Source organism: Trichechus manatus, unplaced genomic scaffold (genome assembly GCF_000243295.1).
Source record: "Trichechus manatus latirostris isolate Lorelei unplaced genomic scaffold, TriManLat1.0 scaffold00011, whole genome shotgun sequence".
Classification (NCBI taxonomy): Eukaryota; Metazoa; Chordata; class Mammalia; order Sirenia; family Trichechidae; genus Trichechus; species Trichechus manatus.
In genome coordinates this window covers 26704539-26713972 of record NW_004443947.1, presented here as the reverse complement: position 1 = coordinate 26713972, position 9434 = coordinate 26704539, and positions in this window count along the sequence as shown.

The window sequence follows — 9434 nt, the reverse complement described above, 5'->3', positions numbered from 1 at the left end:
CAAGGATGACTCCAAAGAACCACTGAGGAGAAGCCTGCTGACAAGAAAGTACCCCCAGGAGGCCAGTCAAAAAACTCATTGCTGTGGAGTTGATTCCGACTCATGGCAGCCCTATATGACAGAGTGGAACTGCCTCATTGGGTTTCCAAGGCTGTAAATCTTTACAGAATCCGACTACCACATCTTTTTCCTATGGACCGGCTGGTGAGTTTGACCCACTGACCTTTTGGTCAGTGGCTGAGTGCTTAACCACTGCACAACCAGGACGCTCCCCAAAGTATGTACTTCTGAGGACCCCCAAGTTAGGTCAGAAGATGTGACCATTTTGCTTCTCGTTGCGACCCAAAATAAAAAGGGACAGAGGTAGGTTCTTCTGCTTCCGTGGGGCTAAACTTCAAGTGAGAGAAGAGTAAGATGGTGTTCTAGAAGTTGCACTTTGAGGATGAAATGCCCTCAGAGCATGCTTCTTCCAGTGCTGGATTGGAGAGAGGGCACCTTTGTGTTCTGGCTGTGGTCGTATCTCTGTCTGTTTAAGCACTGCTGGCCTGGCTTCTGTCACCCCGTGATACTGCAGTTTTCCTCTCTGCAATCCATGGGGTACCTGTTGGGTCCACACCAAGTTAGAGTACATTAGAATCACTCAGAATATTACTTTTTAAAGCAGATTCCTGGACTCTATACCCAAAGATTCTGGTTCAGTAGGTCTGCGGTGAGGTTCTGCATTTTCAGCAACCACCTTGGCTGATTCTGTTCTAGGAGATCTGGGGGTTCAGGGTGTCAGCCTTGGTAAAATGGCCTTCGACCATCCAGCAAGGGGAAAAGCCAGCATTCTAGAGATTTGCTCCCCTTCCCCCCAAAAAAGGAACACTTAAGTTCCCTATTAGGTTTTTGGAATCCCTGGGTGGCACAAACAGTTAAGTGCTCAACTACTAACCAAAAGGTTGGCAGTTCAAACCCACCCAGAAATGTCTGAAAGACAGGCCTAGCAATCTGCTTCTGAAAGGTCACGGCATTGAAAACCCTATAGAGCAGTTCTTCTCTGCACACATGGGGTTGCCATGAGTCGGGGTCAACACGATGGCAACGGGTTTTATTAGGCTTTTACTGTTATTGTTTGTTTATTTTACTTATGTCACCGCCCTACTTAAAATTATTCCAGTTTCACTTAGAATGAACTCTAAAATCTTTGCCATGGTGGAGGAAGCTCTGCAGTAGACTCTATACCAAACCGCCCTCATCATGAGATCATGCCATCCCTTGGGAATCACTCATGCAACTGTCTCTCCAGACTTTCCCAATTTAATACCATACAAGTTCTCCCTGTATGGAATGCTTGTTCTCTCTGGCCAATGTAATTTAGCTTAATTGTCATTTTCTCTGTAAAGCCCACTCCCATCTAACCAGTTTCCCTATTCTTCTCTCTCATATCACACTTACTATTTTCCTTCATAGTAGGTATCCTGACTTAAAGTTATCTGTTTATATTCACAATTGGGTATGTGCTTTTTGCCTTCCTCACCAGACCCTCAGCTCTGTAAGGGCTTTCTTTTGTATTGCTTTATCATTGTGTTCTCAGTACCCAGCAGGATGCCTGACACAGGTATAAGCTGGGTAAATATTTGTTGAATGAACAAGAGAAGGGGTATGTATTGATACACGCCAAGAGTGTGAACAAGGGCTTCAGAGTTCATCAGACTGCTTGCAAGGGAATAGGGTTCCTAGCCTACCCCCATTTTAAAAGGTCCTTAGCATCAATTCCAGTGATGTTCATTTTCAAATTCCTTTTCACTCCTCTGCAGCACTGTCTTACCTGGGCTGGGGCTATCTGAAGGGTTTTATGGGAAGTCAGTTACCTAGTGGAAATGGGAACTAAAAGTAGCCTTCCTCCAGCATTTGATGCATCTGGGCACAGTGCCAAGATTTTTGACAAGATAAATGACTTAATCATTTCCATTGATCCTTATTTCAAGTTGGGGATTGATATGGAGGTAGTCAAAGCAGCTTTTGAACTGAAATCAATACTACTTAATATCTAAATTTTATTTTGAAATGTGACTGAGGATAAGCTAGTGGATTTTTGTTAGTGGTAGAATTATTTTTAAAGTAATGATCCTTAGAGCCCCCATAGATTTTCCAATTACTGTTATAAGGGGGGAAAAAATCCCTGCTGTGGATGACCCCACAGGCTCTCACCTTAATTTGCATATTAAAGATGTTTTGATATTTTTCAAGTAGGAAATCAAAGCATTAGGGCTCCCCTAGTTACTGTATTAGGAACCAAGATTAAAAACAGATTTTGTTTTAATTTAAAAGCAAGTGGCCTTATCTTATATCTTATGTTATTAGGGTCTCAGAGAAGTCCATTTATGCTTTGCGTGCTTAAATAGATTAAGAAAGAAGAAAATTAATTCTCTTGAAAAAGTATCTTCAAAGAATACATTAATTGAAATCATCTTAATTAGTTATGCCAGTCCTTATTTTAGGTTACGGTGTTATTTGATATTCATAGCTTAGAGGCAAAGCATATTTTTAAAATGTACACATATGTGTAGTTCTTAAACATAATATTTGTGTTTTGGGAGGTAACTATTATGCAAAATATATCCAACATTTGTAACTTACTCCTTTCTATAACGTTACTGCTGTTACCACTACAACTTCAACTAGTATTAATGATAATGACAGTGATGATCCATCTCATTTACTGAGCAACTACAGTGCTCCTTGCACTATATGAAGTGCTTTTCATATATTATCTCATTGAATTATCATCATGATCAGTAAGGCTATTACAATGATTTTCCCTGTTGCAAAACAGTAAGACAACACTTAGAAGTAGTAACTTACCCAAAATGACTCAGTCAGTTAGTGATGGATTGTGAACTCAGACCCAGTCAGCTCCACTTTAAAAGTCCCTGTCTTTCAACTCTTTCCTTTTGTGTGTTGTTTTTCAGTGCTGTTGATCTATTTTCAGCTCATAGCGACCCCATGTGACAGAGTAAAACATAGGGTTTTCTAGTGTATAATCTTTATGGTAGAAGGTCCCCAGGTCTTTGTCCCATGAAGCTGCTAGGTGGGTTTGAACCACCAACCTTTCAGTTAGCAGCTGAGTGCTTAACCGTTGTGCCACCAGGGCTCTGTCTTTCCTCAGGACAGAGAAATAACAACACTTAGATAAAGCAAAGTTTGATCCTTGATCTCCCTTCATACTTTTCTGTCATGCCATATTTTCACAGGATTTATTTAAAACCATTTTTACATAGGACACATGCTCTACAAACTGGGCAAATGAACCTACTCTTGTAAATAAATACGTAAATTGTTGACACCAGCCAAAGTGAATTCATCCCTGCTTCCCAAATCGTGCAGACCCCTGCCTCAGGTTCTGTTAGCACATGGGGCTGGGGAGGCCATTATGGCACAGTCCTAAATAAAGATGACAGAAAACCCATACTTTTCAGTAGAGGAATGACTAGGCAGTAGGGGAAGTGCAGCCAGGTTAGTTGGCATTCCATCAAGTGGTAGGCACTACCTAGCAGCAGCAGGGAGCAGCGTCCAGACTTAGGCTAGGTGGTGATTGGAGCCACTTTGGGCATAAAGCTTCAAAGCCTTCAGGATAAATCTGCAGAGTAGGGAATTCACAGGTGGATAATGGGAAATTGAGTCTAGAGTTACAACGTTTCAGGAAGCGACTGATACTGAAACCATCTGAAACACTTGAGAAGCATCCCAATACTCTTGACATTGACTGCCTTCAGCCACTTCCCCCTTCATCCTTCTAATTGGCTTCCGATTGATCTTGCTTTCCAGCTTGCATTAGGACAGTTTTGGCCAAGTCTGTATTTCACTGAGGGTATTTTAACAGAATTAACAAATATCTAAAGGAAGGAAATCAAATCACACTAAAATGAAAATTAGGTAGCTTTCAAGAGTAGGCCTCAGGATCCTTCTTTCTTTCTTCTTTTTTTTTTTAATGTGAAGGGTTGTTTTAAACTCTGTGTGAAGCCCCTGGGGCTCACTTAGCCTCTGGGGCTCATAGTCCCCATTAACTGCATCATTTAGGTTACATCCCCCTCATTTGGGGGGCCCTTCAGTTATATGAGGGCATGTTAGTGGTTAAGAATACGGGCTTTCCTGTCAGATGTGCTTGGGTTTGAATTCCAGCTTCTCCATTTTCTATTGGCAGGTCACAGAAGCTCTCATACCTGCCCTTTCCTTGTCTGTAAAACCGGCATAAAAATGGTATCTACTTCACGTGTCTGTTGTGAAAATCCAGTAAGAGAATGCAGATTTATCCCTTAGCAAAATTACTGGCACAGAGTAAGCATTCAATCAATGTTAACTGCTATCAATTTTATTATCATTATGTTTTTGCTGTTGATGGTATGAAGGATCCCCTTGGCCATGTATAAGACCCATATTCATTCAGCAACTGCTAATATTTCCCCCCGTTTTCTGAAGCAGGTCATTGACAGCAGTTGTATACATTATGGCATTTTCTATCTTGGTATTGATTGTGGATTCAGAACCAAAGTGAAAATGACAAATCCCCTTATTTTTATTTCTCTTTGAGGTCAAAAGCCTTTCTTTTATTCACTGACTTGTTCTAGCAGGTTGGATAGTTATTGCAGTCTCCCAAGCACTGGTAAGTTTGTTACAAATGAGTTGTCTGGGGGATTTAAACCTCTCTTGCTCCCAGGAAATGAAACTGTGCCACTTTACAGAGCCTCACAGTGTATCTAATCATTTACCATAGCTGAGAGCCAGAAAATTTTGGTTCTGTTCACTTGACATTGGAAAGGAGAAATCATTCTCCCTAACTACTACGACCCCAAGATAAAATAAAAAAAAAAAAAATATTTCCAGAGTTTCACCCTTCAACTTGTGTTGCATTGCCTAGTAGGGAAAAAAAAATAGGTAAATAAATGGATTCTAGTTTATTTTAAAGGAGCCATGGTGGCGCAGTGGTTAAGCACTCAGCTGCTAAACAAAAGGTTGATGGTTTGAACCCACCAGTGCCTCTGAAGGAGATAAGACCTGGTGATCTGCTCCCATGAAGATTACAGCGTAGGAAATCCTATGGGGCAGTTCTACTCTGTCACACGGGTTTGTACACACCAACAGTTTATTTTAAGCTTTAAAATGTGAATCTACTCAATTTTGGTGTCAGTTAACACTGTACCAAGTGAGGGGTTCTCAAACTTTTGCCATCCAACCACCAGATGTACATGCGTGAGGGAAGTTCTGAACCAACCCTTCTCTAGGAGCCTAAGACCCCATCCCTTTTCTCTTGAATTCCTGGTTATCCTGGGAGAACCCAAGAAAGTTCTTCACTTTCACTTTTTTAGTTTTACTGATTCGTGTCCTTTTCTGGTTCTGCTCAAACTATCTTTTCCAAGGCTGGGTACCTTGCATGCTGGTCCAACTGTACTCTTGGAGAATCTAATGAAATAGTTCATAGTGGTTCATTAGTAGCTTCTATCCTAAGCGCCCCCTCCAAGTACCTCTTCCACTGCCTGGTCTATTTCCCAGGTTTCCCTGAATTTCCCCCTGATCCTTCAACTAAAGGGTGAACCCTGGAACAGCAGGAGACCTCCAGCTGAACTCTCTCTTCTGTTCTGCAGCACTAGCGTCCATTCTGATGGATAGGTGCCTTTGCCATACTGGGTGATATATTTGTTGAATATATCCCTACCTGTCATGGATTAAATTGTGTCCCCCCAAAATATGTGTCAACTTGGATAGGTCATAATTCCCAGTTTTGGGTGGTTGTCCTCTATTTTGTGATCTGATGTAATTATCCTGTGTTGTAAATTCTAACCTCTGTGATGTTGATGAGACAGAACACAATCTATAGGATTAGGTTGTATCTTGAGTCAATCTCTTCTGAGATACAAAAGAGAGAAGTGAGTATAGAGGAGAGGGACCTCCTACCACCAAGAAAGAAGAGCCAGGATCAGAGCTTATCCTTTGGACCTGGGGTCCTTGTGCTGAGAAATTCCTAGACCAGGGGAAGATTGATAACAAGGACCTTCCCCCAGAGCTGACCGAGAGAGAAAACCTTCCCTTGGAGCTGGCACCTTGAATTTGGACTTTTAACATCCTAAACTGTGAGAGACTAGACTTCTGTTTGTTAAAGCCATCTGCTTGTGGTATTGCTGTTACAGCGGTGCTAGATAACTAAGACAGAATTTGGTACCAGGAGTGGGATGCTGCTCTAACGGATACCTAAAATGTTGAAGTGGTTTTGAAACTGTGAATGAGCAGCGACTGCAGGAGTTTAAGGTGCTTAATAGTGAAAGCCTAGATTGCTTTGAAGAGACTGTTGGTGGAATTATGAGCATCAAAGACAATTCTGGTGAGGGCTAAGAAGGAAGTGACACCAGAGAGCATAAATGGCAAGAAGCAGCAGTAGGGAAACAGTGGGAGCAGAACGAGGAGACTGGTGTCAGATGGCGTGCAAGCCGACACATGGAGAAAGAGAGCTGAGTGCCTTTGGGCTGGAGGCTTTCTGGTAGAGTGGGGTGCCTCTGGGTACTTATCGATGGAGCTAGGCTTGCCGACCCATAGAGCGAGAGAGCTGAGTGCCTTGCAGCTGAGGTTTACTGGCGGAGTAGGGTGCCTCCAGGCACTTATCAGTAGAGCTAAAGAGCTTTGTAACACTTTCCCCAGCAGGGCAGAGGCTGCCTAACAGGCATGAGGGGCCGAGGGACCTAGAGGCCAAGAAACCACAAAGCAGAAGCTGAAGAGATAAGGAGCACAGGAAGCAGAACTGCCTCCATTTCAGAGGATAGGGCCACAGCCTCCGAGGTCTCAACGGGTGGGACCATGGCCTGCTGGGTCTCAAAGCGTAGGGCCACAGCCTCCTAGATTTCAAAGTGTCAGATCTTCACCAACTTTGTTGAGCAATGTGGGGCTGCCTTTCACAAGGGCCAGTGACACGAGGCCAGATCCACTGCCCAAAGCTGAGACGGCAAGGCTACCATGCCCAACGTGCAGAAGAACAGGGCCTGCAGGGGCCAAGGGAGTGGGATCACCACTCAGACAGACTAGGATAATGGGGCTTCCCAAAGTCGGGGGAGCAGAGTTGCCATTCCAGTGGGCCTGGAAGGTGGAACTGAAGCCCAGAGTTGAGGGTCCTCCACCCAGAATCTGGAGAGTGTGGCCAACTCCCAGAGTCTGGAGGGCAGGACTACTACCTAAATGGTTTCAGAAAACAGGATTATTTTCAAGCCTTGAGAGCTAATGTAATGTGTTTTGCGGGGTTTTGGACTTACTTGGTGCCTGTTATCCCTTCTTTCCCTCCAGTTTCCCACATTTGTAATAGAAATTTCTACCTTGTGCCTGTTCCACCATTGTACTGTTTAAGCAGATAACTTATACTCTACGTTTCACAGATGAAGAGGGATTTTGCCCCAGGATGGAATTTGCACTTGCAGTTGATTTAAGACTTAGGGGATGATATTATGGGGTGAATATGTTTTGCATGTGGCAAGGACATGGATTTTGGGGGGCCAAAATATGTGTCAACTTGGATAGGCCATGATTCCCAGTATTGTGTGGTTGTCCTCCATTTTGTGATCTGATGTGTTATAAATCCTAACCTCCATGATGTTAATGAGGCAGTATACAGTCTATAGGATTAGGTTGTATCTTGTGCCAATCTCTTTTGAGATATAAAAGAGAGAAGCAAGCAGAGAGGAGAGGGAGCTCCTACCTCCAAGAAAGAAGTGATGGGAATGGAGCATGTCTTTTTGGACATGGGGTCCCTGTGCTGAGAAGCTCCTAGACCAGGGAAAGATTGATGACAAAGATTCCTCCAGAGCTGACAGACAGAGAAAGCCTCCACCTAAAACTAGTGCCCTAAATTTGGACTTTTAGCCTCCTAAACTGTGAGAGAGTAGGCTTCTGTTTGTTAAAGCCATCCACTTGTGGTATTTCTGTTACATAGCTAAGACACCAACCCATTCTTTCCTGTTGGCCTATTAAACCCTGAGTCCAAATCTTTAGCAAAGTAAGATCTCCATCTCCTTTCTTAGAAGGCAGGGTGGGCTTAATCTCCAAACTCTCCTGGGACGTGAGGGCAAATATCACTTTTCGTCTTTCTAGTGCAGCAAAGAAAGACAAAGCAGTTAAGTTTTCATATTAAAATTTTCGTAACTTCCACATTGTGTGTCACAGCCTTGTTTTTTGTTTGTTTTCAACTGAAACGAGCTGCATTTTCCTAAGCCTCCTGTCTGGTTGAGTAATGGAGCAAAATTGTTAAAGAGCTATCCATATCAAAATGGGAGGAGCTAGATCATTACTAGGACTGAGGCCAGAACAGGAACCTTGGGGTAGTGAATCAGATGACAAACTTCATCTTCATACAGTCAGAAAGTAGGTGGGGGTGCCCAGGTTAGCATACCAGCAAACGGCAAATCAATGTGGGGCAGGCATGTGAGTGAGCGACCTGTCAAAAATTTTATCCAGGTCTTGGAATTAAGGCAAAGGGACAAGGGAAGAAGATGGTGGGGGGAAGCCAGACCTTTTAATGTCATATTGGAGCATCATTTAACAGGCCCACCCATAGGTTATTTAATTAAGCAACATCATGAAAAAAACAGAGTAAAGACTGAAGTTGTAAAGGATTTCATTTTACTTGGATGGAAGCAGTAGTCGAGAAATCAAACAGTGTATTGCATTGGGCAAATCTGCTGTAAAAGACCTCTTTCAAGTGCTGAAAAGCAAAGATGTCATTTTGGGGACTAACGTATGCCTGACTTAAGCCGTGGTATTTTCAATCGCCCTATATGCATGTGAAAGCTGGACAACGAATATGGAAGACCAAAGAAGAGCTGATGCCTTTGAATTATGGTGTTGGCAAAGAATATTGAATGGACTGCCAGAGAATGAAAAAATCTGTCTTGGAAGAAGTACAGCCAGAATGCTCCTTGGAAGCAAGAATGGCGAGACTTCATCTCACATACTTCGGATATGTTATCAGGAAGGACTAGTCCCTGGAGAAGGACATTATGCTTGGTAAAGTAGAGGGTCAGCGAAAAAGAGGAAGACCCTCAACAACATGGATTGACACAGTGGCTACAACAATAGGCTCAAGCATAACAATGATTGTGAGGATGGCACAGGACTGGGTAGTGTTTTGTTCTGTTGTACATAGGGTCTGTATGAGTTGAAACCAACTGGAGGGCACCTAACAACAACAAGGGAATGTACTTTTTTTTGACTCAACATTCACTTTGATCAGAGGCTCAGATTTTGTGAAATTACATGTTAACTTCTGGATACTTGTGCAGGAGAAATGCAAATGATTTCTCTCCCCACAAGATAATGGCTTTGCTCTCCTGTAGGACAAAAAGCCCTGGTGGTGCAATGGTTAAGAGCTCAGCTGCTAACCAAAATGTCGGCAATTTGAATCCACCAACAGCTGCTTC